The 22,500-nt window shown below is 60.3% G+C and overlaps 2 non-coding genes across 2 annotated transcripts; both read right to left on the bottom strand.

Annotated features, from left to right (window-relative positions):
• Positions 1 to 1,678: 1,678 nt before the first annotated feature.
• LOC131864614 (5S ribosomal RNA) lies at positions 1,679 to 1,797 on the bottom strand. The gene has a single exon (XR_009363379.1). It is a non-coding gene; the product is annotated as a 5S ribosomal RNA (ribosomal RNA).
• A 7,791-nt stretch (positions 1,798 to 9,588) lies between these two features.
• Positions 9,589 to 9,707, bottom strand: LOC131864578 (5S ribosomal RNA). The gene has a single exon (XR_009363344.1). It is a non-coding gene; the product is annotated as a 5S ribosomal RNA (ribosomal RNA).
• Positions 9,708 to 22,500: the final 12,793 nt, after the last annotated feature.

Here is a 22,500-nt window from a genome sequence, read left to right as displayed (position 1 = left end):
GCGCGGCCTGGTGGGCACCATGGTGCGCACCAAGGAGCGCTCCGAAGTGTGCTCCAAGGTGCGGCGTGCACGAAGTCGGAGCCCGGTTTGCCCCGGGTACGCACCTCGCGTGCACCTTCGCCGGGGTGGGCACCTCGGCTGGGTTGCGCGCCCTGGTGCGCACCAAGGAGCGCTCCGAAGTGTGCTCCAAGGTGCGGCGTGCACGAAGTCGGAGCCCGGTTTGCCCCGGGTGCGCACCTTCGCCGCGGTGCGCACCATGGCGTGCACGAAGTCGGAGCCCGGTTTGCCCCGGGTGCGCACCTCGCGTGCACCTTCGGCGGGGTTGCGCGCCCTGGTGCGCACCAAGGAGCGCTCCGAAGTGTGCTCCAAGGTGCGGCGTGCACGAAGTCGGAGCCCGGTTTGCCCCGGGTGCGCACCTCGCGTGCACCTTCGCCAGGGTGGGCACCTCGGTGCGCACACCTTCTCAATGTTTTCTTGCCTTTTCTGGAAATTGGTGAAGGCAGCGCATCAAAGGTGCGCACCTCGGTGTGCTCCGAGGTGCGAACCCGAGAGCGCTCCGAGGTGCCCACGAAGTCGAAAGTCGGGTTAATTGCATTGTTTTCCCCGGGTGCGCTCCGAGGTGCGCAACATCGGCGCGCACCAAGGAGGGCTCCGAAGTGTGCTCCAAGGTGCGCACGATGGCGTGCACCTCTGGTGCGCACGATTCGGAGCTCGGTTTGACCGGGGTGCGCACACCTTGGCTGGGTTGCGCACCTTTTGTGCGCTCCAAGGTGCGCACGAAGTCGGAGCTCGGTTTGCCCCGGGTGCGCACCTTCGCCAGGGTGCGCACCTTGATGCGCACGCCTTGGCTGGGCTGCGCACCTTGGTGGGCGCCATGGTGCGCACCTTTCGTGCGCTCCAAGGTGCGCACGAAGTCGGAGCTCGGTTTGCCCCGGGTGCGCACCTTGGTGGGCGCCATGGTGCACTCCGAGGTGCCCAAGATTGGTGCGCACCAAGGAGCGCTCCGAAGTGCGCTCCAAGGTGCGCGCGAAGTCGAAAGTTGGGTTAATTGTCCGGTTTGCCTCGGGTGCGCACCTTGCGTGCACCTTCGCCAGGGTGGGCGCCTTGGTGCGCACACCTTGGCTGGGCTGCGCACACCTTGGCACCCGCGTTTCCTTCATTTTAAATTTTTTTTTTTTACAATCTCTCAAGTGGGAAATTCTATAATCTCAACTTTTTTTGCCTTTTCAGGAAACTTTTGAATGGAGCGCATCATTGGTGCGCTCCGAAGTGTGCTCCAAAGCTCTCTCCAGCTGCGTGCACCTGCCCCGGCCGCGCACCCGGCCCCGCCCAGCTTCGCTCACCTGTCCCGGGCGTCTGGTGCGGAACCTTAGAGTAAGAAACATCACCGTGCACCTTGGCCAACGTGCGCGACTCGACCGAGCGCGCACTGGCCGAGGTGCACACCGATTTCACCTGGGTGCGCGCGCAGCACCTCGGGCGCACCGGGGTGCGCGCACAACGCCCGGGTTGCACCGTGGCCTGTGTGCTCGGGGCGCCTCGGGTGCGCGCTCGGTGTCGCCCCCGCGCGCGCGGTAGTGCGGGCAGCGCACCCCGGCCCGGCCCGGCCCCGACGAGAACGCAAACGGGCAAAAGGTTTATTCAAATAGCATTGCGACGCCCGGCGAAAAACTAAAAAAGGGTGCAACACCGGGACTTCCCGGGAGGTCACCCATCCCAGTACTACTCCGGCCCAAGCGCGCTTAACTGCGGAGTTCTGATGGGATCCGGTGCACTAACGCTGGTATGATCGCACCCGTTATGAGCTTGTCGCAGTGTGTACTTAGCAAACCGCGACCCACGTGCGAATCCACCCCGGCCACCCACCCCCGTCGAGGTGCACACCCTCCCTCGCGAAGTGCGCCCCGTTCGCCAAGTGTGAGCCCTGCCCGGGTGCGCGCACCTTGCTAGGGCGTCGGGTGTGCACCCGGCCCGGCCTACGTGCGTGCACCTGGAGGGGGCGTCGTGTGCGTGCAGTGTCCCGTCTGCAACGCGGTGCCCACACACCACCTCGGGCGCAACGACCTGCGCTCACATGTGGGCCGAGTGCACCTTGGTGCATGTTCGGGGCGCCTCGGGTGCACGCTCGATCTTGCCCCGGTGCACCAAGGCGCTCGGTTTGCCCCGGGTGCGCACTTGGTGCAAGGTGGGCACCCAAAATAGGGATCAAGCACCAAAACACAAGTTTCGGGATGCAAAATGGGACCCAAGGACCACAAATGCGTTCCAAGACCCATGATGGGTCCACGAGAACAAAAATGTGTTCCGAGACTTAATAAACAAATATTGGGTTTTAGGAGAAGAAACATGCTCTGATGCCCAAAACGAGAATCGACCCCGAAAAGGCCACAGGCCAAAAGTGGGATGCGAGACAAAAAAAAATGGGACCCGAGGACCAAAATTGGGTTCCCAGGTCGAAGACAGGGCAACCGGACAAGAAACGACCTCTAAGGCTCGAAATGAGTCCTGACGACTAAAACTTGACAAGAAGCACCCATCAGGCACCCAACTCGACACCCATGGGATGCCGACCCACCCGGGCTTCCACCTAGCACACCTTGGCACCCACCCACCCTCGCACCCAACCTCGCACCCAACTTAGCACCTTTGAACCCACATTGGCACTCACCCTGACCCTGGCACCTTGGAACCCACATTGGCACTCACCTTGACCCTGGCACCCACCTTTGCACTCACCTTGGGACCCACCCTGGCTCCCACCTCGGCACCCACCCAGACACCCACCTTGGTTCCTTGGCACCCACCTTGGATCCTTGGCACCCACCCCGACACCCACCTTGGCACGCAACTTGGCTACTTGCCACCCACCTTGGCTCCTTGACGCCCACCCCGACAACCACCCCGTGACCTACCCTGGCTAGGGTTGGTGCACACCCACCCTGGTGCCCACCTTGGCACCCACCCTATGACCCACCTTGGCACGCACCTTAGTACCCACCCCGTTACCCACCCTAGGACCCACCCCGTGACCCACCTTGGCCAGGGTGGGTGCCTTGGTGCGCACAACTTGCCTGGGCTGCACACCAGGGCGGGCTCAAGATGGCACCCGCGTTCCGTTTTTTTCACTATCTTTCAAAACGGAAATTTTAAAATCTCATTTTTTTCTTTTTTTTGCCTTTTCTGGAAATTAGTGAAGGCAGCGCATCAAAGGTGCGCAATGCTGGTGCGAACCCGGGAGCGCTCCGATGTGTGCTCCAAGGTGCGGCGTGCACGAAGTCCGAGCCCGGTTTGCCCCGGGTGCGCACCTCGCGTGCACCTTCGCCGGGGTGAGCACCTTGGCTGGGTTGCGCGCCCTGGTGCGTACCAAGGAGCGCTCTGAAGTGTGCTCCAAGGTGCGGCGTGCACGAAGTCGGAGCCCGGTTTGCCCCGGGTGTGCACCTCGCGTGCACCTTCGCTGCGGTGGGCACCTTGGCTGGGTTGCGCGCCTTGGTGGGCACCATGCAGTGCACGAAGTCGGAGCCCGGTTTGCCCCGGGCGCGCACCTCCGCCAGGGTGGGCACCTTGGTGCGCACAACTTGCCTGGGCTGCGCATCAGGAAGGGCTCAAGATGGCACCCGCGTTCCGTTTTTTTCACTATCTTTCAGAACGGAAATTTTAAAATATCGTTTTTTTTTGCCTTTTCTGGAAATTAGTGAAGGCAGCGCATCAAAGGTGCGCAACGCTGGTGCGAACCTGGGAGCGCTCCGATGTGTGCTCCAAGGTGCGGCGTGCACGAAGTCGGAGCCCGGTTTGCCTCGGGTGCGCCCTGGTGGGCACCATGGTGCGCACCAAGGAGCGCTCCGAAGTGTGCTCCAAGGTGCGGCCTGCACGAAGTCGGAGCCCGGTTTGCCCCGGGTGTGCACCTCGGGTGGGCACCTTGGTGCGCATGCCTTGCCTGGGCTGCGCACCAGGGCGGGCTCAAGATGGCACCCGCGTTCCTTTTTTTTCACTATCTTTCAAAACGGAAATTTTAAAATCTCATTTTTTTTTGCCTTTTTCTGGAAATTAGTGAAGGCAGCGCATCAAAGGTGCGCACCTCGCTGCCCACCACGGTGCGCAACGCCGGTGGGCACCCGGGAGTGCTTCGAAGTGTGCTCCAAGGTGCTGCGTGCACGTTGTCGGAGCCCGGTTTGCCCCGGGTGCGCACCTCGCGTGCACCTTCGTCGGGGTGGGCACCTTGGCTTGGTTTGCCCCGGCTGCGCTCCGAAGCGGGGTTATTGGAGCGCCGCCTCTTTTTTTGTCGGAGCGTTTGGTGGGGTTTCTCGCATTGGCTCTTCCGAGGCCCGGTTGCCACCCTGGCGCGCACGAAGTCGGAAGTAGGGTTAATTGCCCGGGTGCGCACCTTTGCCAGGGTGGCACCTTACCTGGGCTGCGCACCAGGGCGGGCTCAAGATGGCACGCGCGTTCCGTTTTTTTCACTATCTTTCAAAACGGAAATTTTAAAATCTCCTTTTTTTTTTGCCTTTTCTGGAAATTAGTGAAGGCAGCGCATCAAAGGTGCGCACCTCGCTGCCCACCTTGGTGTGCTCTGAGGTGCGCACCCGGGAGCGCTACGAAGTGTGCTCCAAGGTGCGGCGTGCACGTTGTCGGAGCCCGGTTTGCCCCGGGTGCGCACCTCGCCTGCACCTTGGCCGGGGTGGGCACCTTGGCTGGGTTTGCCCAGGGTGCGCTCCGAAGCGGGGTTACTGGAGCGCCCCCTCTTTTTTTGTCAGAGAGTTTGGTGGGGTTTCTCGCATTGGCTCTTCCCAGGCCCGGTTGTTGGGTGCGCTCCCACCCTGGCGCGCGCGAAGTTGGAAGTTGGGTTAATTGCCCGGGCGCGCACCTTCGCCAGGGTGGGCACCTTGGTGCGCAAACCTTGGCTGGGCTGCGCACCAGGGCGGGCTCAAGATGGCACCAGCATTCCCTTTTTCTCACTATCTTTCAAAACGGAAATTTTAAAATCTCGTTTTTTTTTTGCCTTTTATGGAAATTAGTGAAGGCATCGCATCAAAGGTGCGCACCTCGCTGCCCACCTTGGTGTGCTCCGAGGTGCCCACCACGGTGCGCAACGCCGGTGCGAACCCGGGAGCGCCCCGATGTGTGCTCCAAGGTGCGGCGTGCACGAAGTCGGACCCCGGTTTGCCCCGGGTGCGCACCTCGCGTGCACCTTGGTGCGCACACCTTGGCTGGGTTGCGCGGCCTGGTGGGCACCATGGTGCGCACCAAGGAGCGCTCCGAAGTGTGCTCCAAGGTGCGGCGTGCACGAAGTCGGAGCCCGGTTTGCCCCGGGTGCGCACCTTCGCCGCGGTGGGCACCATGGCGTGCACGAAGTCGGAGCCCGGTTTGCCCCGGGTGCGCACCTCGCGTGCACCTTCGCCGGGGTGGGCACCTCGGCTGGGTTGCGCGCCCTGGTGCGCACCAAGGAGCGCTCTGAAGTGTGCTCCAAGGTGCGGCGTGCACGAAGTCGGAGCCCGGTTTGCCCCGGGTGTGCACCTCGCGTGCACCTTCGCTGCGGTGGGCACCTTGGCTGGGTTGCGCGCCTTGGTGGGCACCATGCAGTGCACGAAGTCGGAGCCCGGTTTGCCCCGGGCGCGCACCTCCGCCAGGGTGGGCACCTTGGTGCGCACAACTTGCCTGGGCTGCGCACCAGGAAGGGCTCAAGATGGCACCCGCGTTCCGTTTTTTTCACTATCTTTCAGAACGGAAATTTTAAAATATCGTTTTTTTTTGCCTTTTCTGGAAATTAGTGAAGGCAGCGCATCAAAGGTGCGCAACGCTGGTGCGAACCTGGGAGCGCTCCGATGTGTGCTCCAAGGTGCGGCGTGCACGAAGTCGGACCCCGGTTTGCCCCGGGTGCGCACCTCGCGTGCACCTTGGTGCGCACACCTTGGCTGGGTTGCGCGCCCTGGTGGGCACCATGGTGCGCACCAAGGAGCGCTCCGAAGTGTGCTCCAAGGTGCGGCGTGCACGAAGTCGGAGCCCGGTTTGCCCCGGGTGCGCACCTCGCGTGCACCTTCGCCGCGGTGGGCACCATGGCGTGCACGAAGTCGGAGCCCGGTTTGCCCCGGGTGCGCACCTCGCGTGCACCTTCGCCGGGGTGGGCACCTTAGTGTGCAGACCTTGGCTGGGTTGCGCGCCCTGGTGGGCACCATGGTGCGCACCAAGGAGCGCTCCGAAGTGTGCTCCAAGGTGCGGCCTGCACGAAGTCGGAGCCCGGTTTGCCCCGGGTGTGCACCTCGGGTGGGCACCTTGGTGCGCATGCCTTGCCTGGGCTGCGCACCAGGGCGGGCTCAAGATGGCACCCGCGTTCCTTTTTTTTCACTATCTTTCAAAACGGAAATTTTAAAATCTCATTTTTTTTTGCCTTTTTCTGGAAATTAGTGAAGGCAGCGCATCAAAGGTGCGCACCTCGCTGCCCACCACGGTGCGCAACGCCGGTGGGCACCCGGGAGTGCTTCGAAGTGTGCTCCAAGGTGCTGCGTGCACGTTGTCGGAGCCCGGTTTGCCCCGGGTGCGCACCTCGCGTGCACCTTCGTCGGGGTGGGCACCTTGGCTGGGTTTGCCCCGGCTGCGCTCCGAAGCGGGGTTATTGGAGCGCCGCCTCTTTTTTTGTCGGAGCGTTTGGTGGGGTTTCTCGCATTGGCTCTTCCGAGGCCCGGTTGCCACCCTGGCGCGCACGAAGTCGGAAGTAGGGTTAATTGCCCGGGTGCGCACCTTTGCCAGGGTGGGCACCTTACCTGGGCTGCGCACCAGGGCGGGCTCAAGATGGCACGCGCGTTCCGTTTTTTTCACTATCTTTCAAAACGGAAATTTTAAAATCTCCTTTTTTTTTTGCCTTTTCTGGAAATTAGTGAAGGCAGCGCATCAAAGGTGCGCACCTCGCTGCCCACCTTGGTGTGCTCTGAGGTGCGCACCCGGGAGCGCTACGAAGTGTGCTCCAAGGTGCGGCGTGCACGTTGTCGGAGCCCGGTTTGCCCCGGGTGCGCACCTCGCCTGCACCTTGGCCGGGGTGGGCACCTTGGCTGGGTTTGCCCAGGGTGCGCTCCGAAGCGGGGTTACTGGAGCGCCCCCTCTTTTTTTGTCAGAGCGTTTGGTGGGGTTTCTCGCATTGGCTCTTCCCAGGCCCGGTTGTTGGGTGCGCTCCCACCCTGGCGCGCGCGAAGTTGGAAGTTGGGTTAATTGCCCGGGCGCGCACCTTCGCCAGGGTGGGCACCTTGGTGCGCACACCTTGGCTGGGCTGCGCACCAGGGCGGGCTCAAGATGGCACCAGCATTCCCTTTTTCTCACTATCTTTCAAAACGGAAATTTTAAAATCTCGTTTTTTTTTTGCCTTTTATGGAAATTAGTGAAGGCATCGCATCAAAGGTGCGCACCTCGCTGCCCACCTTGGTGTGCTCCGAGGTGCCCACCACGGTGCGCAACGCCGGTGCGAACCCGGGAGCGCCCCGATGTGTGCTCCAAGGTGCGGCGTGCACGAAGTCGGACCCCGGTTTGCCCCGGGTGCGCACCTCGCGTGCACCTTGGTGCGCACACCTTGGCTGGGTTGCGCGGCCTGGTGGGCACCATGGTGCGCACCAAGGAGCGCTCCGAAGTGTGCTCCAAGGTGCGGCGTGCACGAAGTCGGAGCCCGGTTTGCCCCGGGTACGCACCTCGCGTGCACCTTCGCCGGGGTGGGCACCTCGGCTGGGTTGCGCGCCCTGGTGCGCACCAAGGAGCGCTCCGAAGTGTGCTCCAAGGTGCGGCGTGCACGAAGTCGGAGCCCGGTTTGCCCCGGGTGCGCACCTTCGCCGCGGTGCGCACCATGGCGTGCACGAAGTCGGAGCCCGGTTTGCCCCGGGTGCGCACCTCGCGTGCACCTTCGGCGGGGTTGCGCGCCCTGGTGGGCACCATGGTGCGCACCAAGGAGCGCTCCGAAGTGTGCTCCAAGGTGCGGCGTGCACGAAGTCGGAGCCCGGTTTGCCCCGGGTGCGCACCTCGCGTGCACCTTCGGCGGGGTTGCGCGCCCTGGTGGGCACCATGGTGCGCACCAAGGAGCGCTCCGAAGTGTGCTCCAAGGTGCGGCGTGCACGAAGTCGGAGCCCGGTTTGCCCCGGGTGCGCACCTCGCGTGCACCTTCGCCGCGGTGGGCACCATGGCGTGCACGAAGTCGGAGCCCGGTTTGCCCCGGGTGCGCACCTCGCGTGCACCTTCGCCGGGGTGGGCACCTCGGCTGGGTTGCGCGCCCTGGTGCGCACCAAGGAGCGCTCCGAAGTGTGCTCCAAGGTGCGGCGTGCACGAAGTCGGAGCCCGGTTTGCCCCGGGTGCGCACCTCGCGTGCACCTTCGCCAGGGTGGGCACCTCGGTGCGCACACCTTCTCAATGTTTTCTTGCCTTTTCTGGAAATTGGTGAAGGCAGCGCATCAAAGGTGCGCACCTCGGTGTGCTCCGAGGTGCGAACCCGAGAGCGCTCCGAGGTGCCCACGAAGTCGAAAGTCGGGTTAATTGCATTGTTTTCCCCGGGTGCGCTCCGAGGTGCGCAACATCGGCGCGCACCAAGGAGGGCTCCGAAGTGTGCTCCAAGGTGCGCACGATGGCGTGCACCTCTGGTGCGCACGATTCGGAGCTCGGTTTGACCGGGGTGCGCACACCTTGGCTGGGTTGCGCACCTTTTGTGCGCTCCAAGGTGCGCACGAAGTCGGAGCTCGGTTTGCCCCGGGTGCGCACCTTCGCCAGGGTGCGCACCTTGATGCGCACGCCTTGGCTGGGCTGCGCACCTTGGTGGGCGCCATGGTGCGCACCTTTCGTGCGCTCCAAGGTGCGCACGAAGTCGGAGCTCGGTTTGCCCCGGGTGCGCACCTTGGTGGGCGCCATGGTGCACTCCGAGGTGCCCAAGATTGGTGCGCACCAAGGAGCGCTCCGAAGTGCGCTCCAAGGTGCGCGCGAAGTCGAAAGTTGGGTTAATTGTCCGGTTTGCCTCGGGTGCGCACCTTGCGTGCACCTTCGCCAGGGTGGGCGCCTTGGTGCGCACACCTTGGCTGGGCTGCGCACACCTTGGCACCCGCGTTTCCTTCATTTTAAATTTTTTTTTTTTACAATCTCTCAAGTGGGAAATTCTATAATCTCAACTTTTTTTGCCTTTTCAGGAAACTTTTGAATGGAGCGCATCATTGGTGCGCTCCGAAGTGTGCTCCAAAGCTCTCTCCAGCTGCGTGCACCTGCCCCGGCCGCGCACCCGGCCCCGCCCAGCTTCGCTCACCTGTCCCGGGCGTCTGGTGCGGAACCTTAGAGTAAGAAACATCACCGTGCACCTTGGCCAACGTGCGCGACTCGACCGAGCGCGCACTGGCCGAGGTGCACACCGATTTCACCTGGGTGCGCGCGCAGCACCTCGGGCGCACCGGGGTGCGCGCACAACGCCCGGGTTGCACCGTGGCCTGTGTGCTCGGGGCGCCTCGGGTGCGCGCTCGGTGTCGCCCCCGCGCGCGCGGTAGTGCGGGCAGCGCACCCCGGCCCGGCCCGGCCCCGACGAGAACGCAAACGGGCAAAAGGTTTATTCAAATAGCATTGCGACGCCCGGCGAAAAACTAAAAAAGGGTGCAACACCGGGACTTCCCGGGAGGTCACCCATCCCAGTACTACTCCGGCCCAAGCGCGCTTAACTGCGGAGTTCTGATGGGATCCGGTGCACTAACGCTGGTATGATCGCACCCGTTATGAGCTTGTCGCAGTGTGTACTTAGCAAACCGCGACCCACGTGCGAATCCACCCCGGCCACCCACCCCCGTCGAGGTGCACACCCTCCCTCGCGAAGTGCGCCCCGTTCGCCAAGTGTGAGCCCTGCCCGGGTGCGCGCACCTTGCTAGGGCGTCGGGTGTGCACCCGGCCCGGCCTACGTGCGTGCACCTGGAGGGGGCGTCGTGTGCGTGCAGTGTCCCGTCTGCAACGCGGTGCCCACACACCACCTCGGGCGCAACGACCTGCGCTCACATGTGGGCCGAGTGCACCTTGGTGCATGTTCGGGGCGCCTCGGGTGCACGCTCGATCTTGCCCCGGTGCACCAAGGCGCTCGGTTTGCCCCGGGTGCGCACTTGGTGCAAGGTGGGCACCCAAAATAGGGATCAAGCACCAAAACACAAGTTTCGGGATGCAAAATGGGACCCAAGGACCACAAATGCGTTCCAAGACCCATGATGGGTCCACGAGAACAAAAATGTGTTCCGAGACTTAATAAACAAATATTGGGTTTTAGGAGAAGAAACATGCTCTGATGCCCAAAACGAGAATCGACCCCGAAAAGGCCACAGGCCAAAAGTGGGATGCGAGACAAAAAAAAATGGGACCCGAGGACCAAAATTGGGTTCCCAGGTCGAAGACAGGGCAACCGGACAAGAAACGACCTCTAAGGCTCGAAATGAGTCCCGACGACTAAAACTTGACAAGAAGCACCCATCAGGCACCCAACTCGACACCCATGGGATGCCGACCCACCCGGGCTTCCACCTAGCACACCTTGGCACCCACCCACCCTCGCACCCAACCTCGCACCCAACTTAGCACCTTTGAACCCACATTGGCACTCACCCTGACCCTGGCACCTTGGAACCCACATTGGCACTCACCTTGACCCTGGCACCCACCTTTGCACTCACCTTGGGACCCACCCTGGCTCCCACCTCGGCACCCACCCAGACACCCACCTTGGTTCCTTGGCACCCACCTTGGATCCTTGGCACCCACCCCGACACCCACCTTGGCACGCAACTTGGCTACTTGCCACCCACCTTGGCTCCTTGACGCCCACCCCGACAACCACCCCGTGACCTACCCTGGCTAGGGTTGGTGCACACCCACCCTGGTGCCCACCTTGGCACCCACCCTATGACCCACCTTGGCACGCACCTTAGTACCCACCCCGTTACCCACCCTAGGACCCACCCCGTGACCCACCTTGGCCAGGGTGGGTGCACCCACCCTGGTGCCCACCTTGGCACCCACCCATCCTAGCACCCAGCCTGTGACCGGGCTTGGAACCCAACCTTGCACCCGCACCCGTCTTGGCCAGTGTGGGTGCGCACCCATCCTGGCACCCACGTTGTGACACACCCTTTAACCCACGCACCCTAGCACCCACGTTGGCACCCACCTTGGAACCCAACCTAGCAACTTGGCACCCACCCCGTGACCCACCTTGGCATCCACCATAGCAGTCGCCGACTTGGCACCCACCTCGGCACCCACCTTGACACTTGTGGACCCACCTTGCCACTCACCCTAGCATCGACCCATCCTAGCACCCACCCTGGCACCTTTGCACCCTAGCACTCACCCATCCTAGCACCTAACCTGTGACCCACCTTGACACTCACCCTCGCACCCACCTTGGAACCCAACCTAGCACCCACCCACCCTGACACCAACCCTAGCACCTACCCACCCTTGCACCCACCCTGTGACCCATCTTGGCACCCACCCATCCTACCACTCAACCTATCACCCACCTTCTCACCCACCTTGGCATCCACCTTAGCACCCACCCACACTGGCACCTTGGCACCCACCTCGGGCAAGGTGGGTGCACACCCACCCTGGCACCCAATTTAGAACCCACCGAGCATGTTACCCACCTTGGCACCCACATTGCAGCCCACCCTAGTACCCACCCTATGACCCACATTGGCATCCACACCCTAGCACCCAGGCACCTCGACACCCGCCTTGACACCCACCCTAGCACTGAACCTGTGACCCACCTTGGAACTCACCCTAGAACCCACCCACCCTGTGAACCACCTTGGCATCCACCTTAGCACCCACCCACCTTGGCACCCACTCTAGCACTCACCCATCCTAACACCCAACTTGTTACCCACCTTGGCACCCGCCCTCGCGTCCACCTTGAAACCCACCCTAGCACCCACCCACGCAGGAGCCCACCTTGGCACCCAACCTAACACCCACGCATCCTGGCACCCAACTTGTGACCCACCTTGGAACCCACCCTAGTACCCACCTTTGAACCCACTATATCACCAACCCACCTTGGCACCCACCCTATGACCCTCTTTGGAATCCACCCTAGCACGCACCCACCCTGGCACCCACCATGGAGCGCACCCTAGCACCCACCCACCTCGGCACGCACCTCAACACCCACCTTGGTGTGCGCACTGCGCCAACCTCTCAAAGACCCTATGTGGTGCGCTCCAAAGTGTACACCTTTGGTGCGCTCCAAGGTGCGCACCTTTGGTGCACACCGAGGTGCACACCAAAGTGTGCACCGAGGTGAGCACCAAAGTGCACTCCAGGGTGCACACCAAGGCGTGCACCTTTGGTGCGGTCAATGCAAACGAATTCGGAAGTTGGGGTCGATGTCCTAATCGCTGCTGCAGACTACACGTATGAGAATCGGACAAATAGCTTTATATAGGGGAGGTGTTGCGTTTGATGGGTCGACTCCCCTGGTTGTGTGCACTGCACCAACTTCAAAGACCCTGTCTTGTTTAAGAAGTCAAAAGTTGGGGTGGATGTCCTAATCATTGCTGCAGTCTACGCATGTATGAGAATCAGACAAATAGCTTATATAGGGGAGGTGTTGCATTCGGTGGGTTGACTCCCCTGGTTGTGCGCACTGCGCCAACCTCAAAGACCCCGCATAGCAGAAGAAGTCGGAAGTCGGATTTTGGTGAGCACCAAGGCGTGCACCTTTGGTGCGGTCAACGCAGACGAATTCAGAAGTTGGGGTGGATGTCCTAATCGTTGTTGCAGGCTACACATGTATGAGAATCAGACAAATAGCTTATATAGGGGAGGTGTTGGGTTTGATGGGTCAACTCCCTTGGTTGTGCGCATTACGCCAACCTCAAAGACCTTGTTTTCGTTAAGAAGTCAAAAGTTGGGGTCAATGTCCTAATGGCTCCTGCAGGCTACACATGTATGAGAATCGGACAAATAGCTTATATAGGGGAGGTGTTGGGTTTGATGGGTCGACTCCCCTGGTTGTGCGCATTACGTCAACCTCAAAGACCTTGTTTTCGTTAAGAAGTCAAAAGTTGGGGTCGATGTCCTAATTGCTCCTGTAGACTACACATGTATGAGAATCAGACAAATAGCTTATATAGGGGAGGTGTTGGGTTTGATGGGTTGACTCCCCTAGTTGTTCGCATTACACCAACCTCAAAGACCTTGTTTTCGTTTAGAAGCCGAAAGTTGGGGTCGATGTCCTAATTGCTCCTGCAGGCTACGCATGTATGAGAATCAGACAAATAGCTTATATAGGGGAGGTGTTGGGTTTGATGGGTCGACTCCCCTGGTTGTGCGCATTGCGCCAACCTCAAAGACCCTGCATTGCGGATGAAGTCGAAAGTCAGAGTTTGGTGTGCTACAAGGTGTGGTCGAAGGTGCTCACCTAGGTGTGCACCTTTGGAGCACAGGAAAAGTGCCCTCCAAAAGTGCGCACCTTTGGAGTGCACAAAAGTGCCCTCCAAAAGTGCGCACCTTTGGAGCGCAGAAAAGTGCCCTCCAAAAAGTGCCCTCCAAAAGTGCGCACCTTTGGAGCGCAGAAAAGTGCCCTCCAAAAAGTGCCCTCCAAAAGTGCGCACCTTTGGAGCGCAGAAAAGTGCCCTCCAAAAAGTGCCCTCCAAAAGTGCGCACCTTTGGAGCGCAGAAAAGTGCCCTCCAAAAGTGCGCACCTTTGGAGCGCAGAAAAGTGCCCTCCAAAAAGTGCCCTCCAAAAGTGCGCACCTTTGGAGCGCAGAAAAGTGCCCTCCAAAAAGTGCCCTCCAAAAGTGCGCACCTTTGGAGCGCAGAAAAGTGCCCTCCAAAAAGTGCCCTCCAAAAGTGCGCACCTTTGGAGCGCAGAAAAGTGCCCTCCAAAAAGTGCCCTCCAAAAGTGCGCACCTTTGGAGCGCAGAAAAGTGCCCTCCAAAAAGTGCCCTCCAAAAGTGCGCACCTTTGGAGCGCAGAAAAGTGCCCTCCAAAAGTGCGCACCTTTGGAGCGCACAAAAGTGCCCTCCAAAAGTGCGCACTTTTGGTGCGCACCAAGGCGCTGGTTCGGTCGTTGCAGGCGAGTTCGGAAGTTGGGGTCGATGTCCTGAGCGGAGGTGCAAACTACACAGGTGTCGGAATCGGACAAATAGCTTATATAGGGGAGGTGTATGCTTCGATGGGTCGACTCCCCAGGTTGAGCGCACCGCGCCAACCTCAAAGACCCTACGGTATGGATGAAGTCGGAAGTTGGGTCCGATGACCAATTCGATTAGTAGGTATGCTCATGAGGTCGGAATTTGGGTCCGATGACCTGCCATGTGCAGGAAGGCGAATGTTGACACTGTGCGTTGCAAGGTGCACACCAAGGCGCTGGTGCGGTCTTTTTAGTCGAGTTCGGAAGTTGGGGTCGATGTCCTGATCGGAGGTGCAAGCTACACAGGTGTGGGAATCGGACAAATAGCTTATATAGGGGAGGTGTATGCTTCGTTGGGTCGACTCCCCGGGTTGAGCGCACCGCGCCAACCTCAAAGACCCTACGGTATGGATGAAGTCGGAAGTTGGGTCCGATGACCGATTCGATATGTAGGCATACTCGCGAGGTCGGAATTTGGGTCCGATGACCTGCCACGTGCAGGAAGGCGAATGTTGGCACTGTGCGTTGCAAGGTGCGCACCAAGGCGCTGGTTCGGTCGTTGGAGGCGAGTTCGGAAGTTGGGGTCGATGTCTTGATCGGAGGTGCAAACTACACAGGTGTGGGAATCGGACAAATAGCTTATATAGGGGAGGTGTATGCTTCGTTGGGTCGACTCCCCGGGTTGAGCGCACCGCGCCAACCTCAAAGACCCTACGGTATGGATGAAGTCGGAAGTTGGGTCCGATGACCGATTCGATATGTAGGCATACTCGCGAGGTCGGAATTTGGGTCCGATGACCTGCCATGTGCAGGAAGGCGAATGTTGGGACTGTGCGTCGCAAGGTGCGCACCAAGGCGCTGGTGCCGTCGTTGCAGTCGAGTTCGGAAGTTGGGGTCGATGTCCTGGTCAGAGGTGCAAACTACACAGGTGTGGGAATCGGACAAATAGCTTATATAGGGGAGGTGTATGCTTCGATGGGTCGACTCCCTGGGTTGAGCGCACCGCGCCAACCTCAAAGACCCTACAGTATGGATGAAGTCGGAAGTTGGGTCCGATGACCGATTCGATACGTAGGCATATTGGCGAGGTCTGAATTTGTGTCCGATGACCTGCCATGCGCAGGAAGGCGGAATTTGGGTCCGATGACCGAGTTGATGGCGTGCCATGCGCAGAAAGGCGGAATTTGGGTCCGATGACCGAGTTGATGTTGATGGCCCGCCATGCACAGGAAGGCGGAATTTGGGTCCGATGACCGATTTGAAGGCGTGCCATACGCAAAAAGGCGGAGTTTGGGTCTGATGACCGAGTTGATATTGATGGCCCGCCATGCGCAGGAAGGCGGAATTTGGGTCCGATGACCTGACATACGCATGGAGTCCGACTCGGGGGCCGATGTTCGATTCGATGACTTGCATTGTGGGTAAAGTCGGAAGTTGTGGTCTTTGACCCGATTCGATGACCAGACTTCGGCTGCTTGAGAATCGGACAAATAACTTATATAGGGGAGGTAGTGTTCTCGAGCATCCTCCCCCCGTGCCCGTTTATGTCGATTGATGCTGGTGCTCGACTGGTTGGAGCGCTCGGATGCAAAAATCTTGCACCAGGATTTATCGATTGTGATGGACACGGCAAGTCTCCTGATTGCTATGCAGGAGCTCATCGTGAATCTCTATGCGGCCTTGGTATGGACTCGACCTGCGGAATGGTTCGGCAATGGTAGTCGCTCCAACACGTCCTTGCAATGGCCACAGAGGTGATTCGACTAGAGCTCCAGTCTAGCTTTTGGGTTGCTTGGCGGACTGGTATAGCCGCGATCGAGTTCCGGCCATGAACGTTTTAGATAGCTCTTGGGCTTTCTGGGACGGAAGTCGGAAGTTTGGGCTGTTGTCCGATTTGATGACCATTCTTCGGATGTGTGAGAATCGGACAAATAACTTATATAGGGGACTGTGTTGTCTCACGCAGCCCCCTCCGTGCCCCTCTATCTCGACCGATGTTGGTGCTTGAAAGGGTTGGGATCGCTCGGATTTATAAACGTGCACCACCATTTGTCGAGTGTGAGGGACGCGGCAGGTCTCCTAAATGCTATGCGGGCGCTCTCTGAGAATCTCTATCCGGCCTCGACACAGACTAGTCTTGCTGAATGGTTTGGCACTGGTAGTCGATCCAACACGTCGTTGTTGTGGCCGCCTAGGCGATTCGATTCGAGCCCCCGTCTAGCTTTTGGGTTGCTTGGCGGATTTTGCCCTATCCGCAAGTGAGCTCGGTCCCTAAACGTTCGAGAAACCCGATTGCTATGCGCCGACTCTCTTTCTTGCGAGCCTCCATCTAGCTTTTGGGTCTCTACGGAACGGAAGTCGGAATCTGGGACCGTTGTTTGATTCGACGAGGCAGACTACGGTTGTGCGAGAATCGGACAAATAACTTATATAGGGGAGGTGTTGACTGGAGCATTCTCCCCCGTGCCCCTCTAACTCGACCAATGCTGGCGCTCGAACGGTGGTAGCGCTCGGATTTTCATTGAGCGCCAGCATTGGTCGATTTAGAGGGGCATGCGAGATTCCCGAATGCTATGCGAGGGCTCTAACGGAAATGTCTATTGGTTTCGGTATGGATGCAATTGCGAGTGGTTCGGCAAAGGTAGTCGTTCCGATGCGTCCATGTCGTGGCCAAATCGATAATTCGATTTGAGCCCTCGTATAGCATTTGGGTCTCTCGATGTGATTCCGCATTCCAGTCCCTTTGGGCACTGCTTGAGCCGCATCCCAGGGGGTTCCCTTCCCAATAATCTGCCTCGCAACCCGATTGCTATGCGGTGAGGCTCCTCGGCCGCCTCGGAACTATCTGTGTATCAGACGCATCGCGGGATAAGGGGTTGGCAACGGTAGTCGCCCCAAGCGCGTCCGATGCTTGGACCATTCCGAGGCGGCCCTGAAGCCTCTTCCGTCTAGCCGTTGGGTCCTTCTCGCCGCATCCCTCGCCTCGCACCCCGATTGCTATGCGGTGAGGCTCCTCGGCCGCCTCGGAACTATCTGTGTATCGGACGCGTCGCGGGATAAGGGGTTGTCACTGGTAGTCGCCCCAAGCGCGTCCGATGCTTGGACCATTCCGAGGCGGCCCTGAAGCCTCTTCCGTCTAGCCGTTGGGTCCTTCTCGCCGCATCCCTCGCCTCGCACCCCGATTGCTATGCGGTGAGGCTCCTCGGCCGCCTCGGAACTATCTGTGTATCGGACGCGTCGCGGGATAAGGGGTTGTCATTGGTAGTCGCCCCAAGCGCGTCCGATGCTTGGACCATTCCGAGGCGGCCCTGAAGCCTCTTCCGTCTAGCCGTTGGGTCCTTCTCGCCGCATCCCTCGCCTCGCACCCCGATTGCTATGCGGTGAGGCTCCTCGGCCGCCTCGGAACTATCTGTGTATCGGACGCGTCGCGGGATAAGGGGTTGTCACTGGTAGTCGCCCCAAGCGCGTCCGATGCTTGGACCATTCCGAGGCGGCCCTGAAGCCTCTTCCGTCTAGCCGTTGGGTCCTTCTCGCCGCATCCCTCGCCTCGCACCCCGATTGCTATGCGGTGAGGCTCCTCGGCCGCCTCGGAACTATCTGTGTATCGGACGCGTCGCGGGATAAGGGGTTGTCACTGGTAGTCGCCCCAAGCGCGTTCGATGCTTGGACCATTCCGAGGCGGCCCTGAAGCCTCTTCCGTCTAGCCGTTGGGTCCTTCTCGCCGCATCCCTCGCCTCGCACCCCGATTGCTATGCGGTGAGGCTCCTCGGCCGCCTTGGAACTATCTGTGTATCGGACGCGTCGCGGGATAAGGGGTTGTCACTGGTAGTCGCCCCAAGCGCGTCCGATGCTTAGACCATTCCGAGGCGGACCCGAAGCCTCTTCCGTCTAGCCGTTGGGTCCTTCTCGCCGCATCCTTCGCCTCGCACCCCGATTGCTATGCGGTGAGGCTCCTCGGCCGCCTCGGAACTATCTGTGTATCGGACGCGTCGCGGGATAAGGGGTTGTCACTGGTAGTCGCCCCAAGCGCGTCCGATGCTTGGACCATTCCGAGGCGGACCCGAAGCCTCTTCCGTCTAGCCGTTGGGTCCTTCTCGCCGCATCCCTCGCCTCGCACCCCGATTGCTATGCGGTGAGGCTCCTCGGCCGCCTTGGAACTATCTGTGTATCGGACGCGTCGCGGGATAAGGGGTTGTCACTGGTAGTCGCCCCAAGCGCGTCCGATGCTTGGACCATTCCGAGGCGGACCCGAAGCCTCTTCCGTCTAGCCGTTGGGTCCTTCTCGCCGCATCCCTCGCCTCGCACCCCGATTGCTATGCGGTGAGGCTCCTCGGCCGCCTTGGAACTATCTGTGTATCGGACGCGTCGCGGGATAAGGGGTTGTCACTGGTAGTCGCCCCAAGCGCGTCCGATGCTTGGACCATTCCGAGGCGGACCCGAAGCCTCTTCCGTCTAGCCGTTGGGTCCTTCTCGCCGCATCCCTCGCCTCGCACCCCGATTGCTATGCGGTGAGGCTCCTCGGCCGCCTTGGAACTATCTGTGTATCGGACGCGTCGCGGGATAAGGGGTTGTCACTGGTAGTCGCCCCAAGCGCGTCCGATGCTTGGACCATTCCGAGGCGGCCCCGAAGCCTCTTCCGTGTAGCCGTTGGGTCCTTCTCGCCGCATCCCTCGCCTCGCACCCCGATTGCTATGCGGTGAGGCTCCTCGGCCGCCTTGGAACTATCTGTGTATCGGACGCGTCGCGGGATAAGGGGTTGTCACTGGTAGTCGCCCCAAGCGCGTCCGATGCTTGGACCATTCCGAGGCGGCCCCGAAGCCTCTTCCGTGTAGCCGTTGGGTCCTTCTCGCCGCATCCCTCGCCTCGCACCCCGATTGCTATGCGGTGAGGCTCCTCGGCCGCCTTGGAACTATCTGTGTATCGGACGCGTCGCGGGATAAGGGGTTGTCACTGGTAGTCGCCCCAAGCGCGTCCGATGCTTGGACCATTCCGAGGCGGACCTGAAGCCTCTTCCCTCTAGCCGTTGGGGCTTTCTCGCCGCATCCCTCGCCTCGCACCCTGATTGCTATGCTGTGAGGCTCCTCGGCCGCCTTGGAACTATCTGTGTATCGGACGCATCGCGGGATAAGGGGTTGGCAGTGGTAGTCGCCCCAAGCGCATCCGATGCTTGGACCATTCCGAGGCGGCCCTGCAGCCTCTTCCGTCTAGCCGTTGGGGCCATCTCGCCGCATCCCCCACCTCGCACCACGATTGCTATGCGGTGAGGCTCCTTGGCCGCCTCGGAACTATCTGTGTATCGGACGCATCGCGGGATAAGGGGTTGTCACTGGTAGTCGCCCCAAGCGCGTCCGATGCTTGGACTATTCCGAGGCGGCCCTGCAGCCTCTTCCGTCTAGCCGTTGGGGCCATCTCGCTGCATCCCCCACCTCCTCGGCCGCCTCGGAACTATCTGTGTATCGAACGCATCGCGGGATAAGGGGTTGGCAGTGGTAGTCGCCCCAAGCGCGTCCGATGCTTGGACTATTCCGAGGCAGCCCTGCAGCCTCTTCCGTCTAGCCTTTGGGGCCATCTCGCCGCATCCCTCGCCTCGCACCCCGATTGCTATGCGGTGAGGCTCCTCGGCCGCCTGGGAACTATCTTCGTATCGGACGCATCGCGGGATAAGGGGTTGTCACTGGTAGTCGCCCCAAGCGCGTCCGATGCTTGGACTATTCCGAGGCGGCCCTGTGGCCTCTTCCGTCTAGCCGTTGGGGCCATCTCGCCGCATCCCCCACCTCGCACCCCGATTGCTATGCGGTGAGGCTCTTCGGCCGCCTTGGAACTATCTTCGTATCGGACGCATTGCGGGATAAGGGGTTGTCACTGGTAGTGGCCCCAAGCGCGTCCGATGCTTGGACTATTCCGAGGCGGCCCTGCAGCCTCTTCCGTCTAGCCGTTGGGGCCATCTCGCCGCATCCCCCACCTCGCACCCCGATTGCTATGCGGTGAGGCTCCTCGGCCGCCTTGGAACTATCTTCGTATCGGACGCATCGCGGGATAAGGGGTTGTCACTGGTAGTCGCCCCAAGCGCGTCCGATGCTTGGACTATTCCGACGCGGCCCTGTGGCCTCTTCCGTCTAGCCGTTGGGGCCATCTCGCCGCATCCCCCACCTCGCACCCCGATTGCTATGCGGTGAGGCTCCTCGGCCGCCTTGGAACCATCTTCGTATCGGACGCATCGCGGGATAGGGGGCTGTCACTGGTAGTCGCCCCAAGCGTGTCCGATGCTTGGACCATTCCTAGGCGGCCCTGAAGCCTCTTCCGTCTAGCCGTTGGGGCCTTCCCGCCCCATCCCTCGCCTCGCACCCCCGATTGCTATGCGGTGAGGCTCCTCGGCCGCCTTGGAACCATCTGTGTATCGGACGCATCGCGGGATAAGGGGTTGGCACTGGCAGTCGCCCCAAGCGCGTCCGATGCTTGGACCATTCCGAGGTGGCCCTGAAGCCTCTTCCGTCTAGCCGTTGGGGCCTTCCCGCCCCATCCCTCGCCTCGCACCCCGATTGATATGCGGTGAGGCTCCTCGGCCGCCTTGGAACTATCTGTGTATCGGACGCATCGCGGGATAAGGGGTTGGCACTGGTAGTCGTCCCAATCGCATCCGATGCTTGGACCATTCCGAGGCGGCCCTGCAGCCTCTTCCGTTTAGCCGTCGGGGCCTTCCCGCCGCATCCCTCGCCTCGCATCCCGATTCCTATGCGGTGAGTCTTCTCGGCCGCCGCGGAACTATACCTGTTATTGCTACTGCATCCTTCGGCTGGTAACCTCCTCTGCCGCCTTGGAACGTTCTCTTTGTCGGACGCGTCGCGGGATAAGGGGTTGGCACTGGTAGTCGCCCCAAGCGCGCCCGATGCATAGACCGCTCCGAGTCGACCTTGCTTTCAGCCTCTCACATGCATAGACCTCTCTGAGTCGACCCTGCAGCCTCTCACGTTTAGCCTTTGGAATCTCGCCTCACAACATGATTGCTATCCTTGATGCATCCCTTGCCTCGAGCCCTGATTGCTTTCTTGGCTGCATCCCTCCTCTCCTCACAGCCCGGTTGTCATCACTGCTTCATCCGTCGCTTCATGCATTCTGGCTGCTGGGCCCTTCCCACCGCACACCTCGATTGCTATCTCTTCTGCATCACACACCCCGATTGCTATCTCTGCTACATCCCTCGGCTCTCACTTCTGCATCCTTCGCCTCACACCTCGATTGCTATCAATGCTGCATCCGTAACCTCACACCCCGATTGCTATGCGGGGAGGCTCCTTGGCCGCCTTGGAAATTTCTGTGTGTCGGACGCACCGCGGGATAAGGGGTTGGCACTGGTAGTCGCCCCAAGTGCGCCCGATTCTTAGACCGCTTCGAGGTGACCTCGTAGCCTCTTTCGTCCAGGCTTCCTGCCTTCAACGCCCTTTTTACACCTCGATTGCTATGCGCGGGCTCGTTGGCGTCTATCACCTCTCTGCGAAGAGTGGCACGATGATTGTTGGGGTAAATCGTAGCAGTCCGATCTCTGGCCTTGGGCCATTGTGAGGGCTGATCGATTTCCTGTGCGCATCTCGTGTTCGCCCAGTAACAGACTCGACGACTTGTAATCGGTCTTGTTCCCGATTGTTCCTGGAGGTAGTCTTCGGAACTCTTGGATTTGACCTGTCACTCGAACTGTCCTCTTCCGAGGATGCTTGTGTGTGTGTGCTTGTGCCATTTCCTTGGCGGTATTAACGAGATATTAAAGAGCGGAGTGAGCGCCTCGCCCAGCTATGTTTGGGGCTCTCACTCCCTTACCCGGTGTGCGACCGCTTTGCACGTAGGTTGCGGAGCATCGCGACTCTTTCGATGTTTGGCGGTTGTCTTCCGGTGATGCGTTGGTCCCGAAGTGCACGTTACTAGCATTTCTGCCATTGTTCTCGATCTTTGGCACGTTCCTTCGTTGCAATTGGATATATATCTCCGTTTATACGCGCAGGCTTCTCCCGCCTATTCAGCGCTGTCCCACTCTCAGCACTCTCGTGGTCTCCTTGGCTTCTCTCTCCCGTGAGCGAGCTCTCTTCTCGAGTCTTTTCCATGTCCCATGGAGGTTGCCTTGCGAAATTCGGGCACACAAACGTGACCGGATAAGAGCGGAATTGCCTATGAGGAGAAGCTCACCTTAGGGAGCAGCAATGCCGAGTGTTTCGACAGAGGGTAGAGGGGGCGTTGTTTGGGCGGTTGCACAAAAGAGTGCTACGTTTGCACTGAAGGTTGCTTCTTCGTCTCCGACGAACTCTTCGAGGCAAAAAAGCTTGTTTACGGGGTCGAGGTGGGACTGTTCGTGCGAGTTGCGCCACCAAAAGTGCGTAGGGGGCATATACCTGGGA

Source organism: Cryptomeria japonica, unplaced genomic scaffold (genome assembly GCF_030272615.1).
Source record: "Cryptomeria japonica unplaced genomic scaffold, Sugi_1.0 HiC_scaffold_89, whole genome shotgun sequence".
Taxonomy (NCBI): domain Eukaryota; kingdom Viridiplantae; phylum Streptophyta; class Pinopsida; order Cupressales; family Cupressaceae; genus Cryptomeria; species Cryptomeria japonica.
Note: the sequence above shows the minus strand (reverse complement) of the source record. Positions and strands in the feature narration are given on the sequence as shown.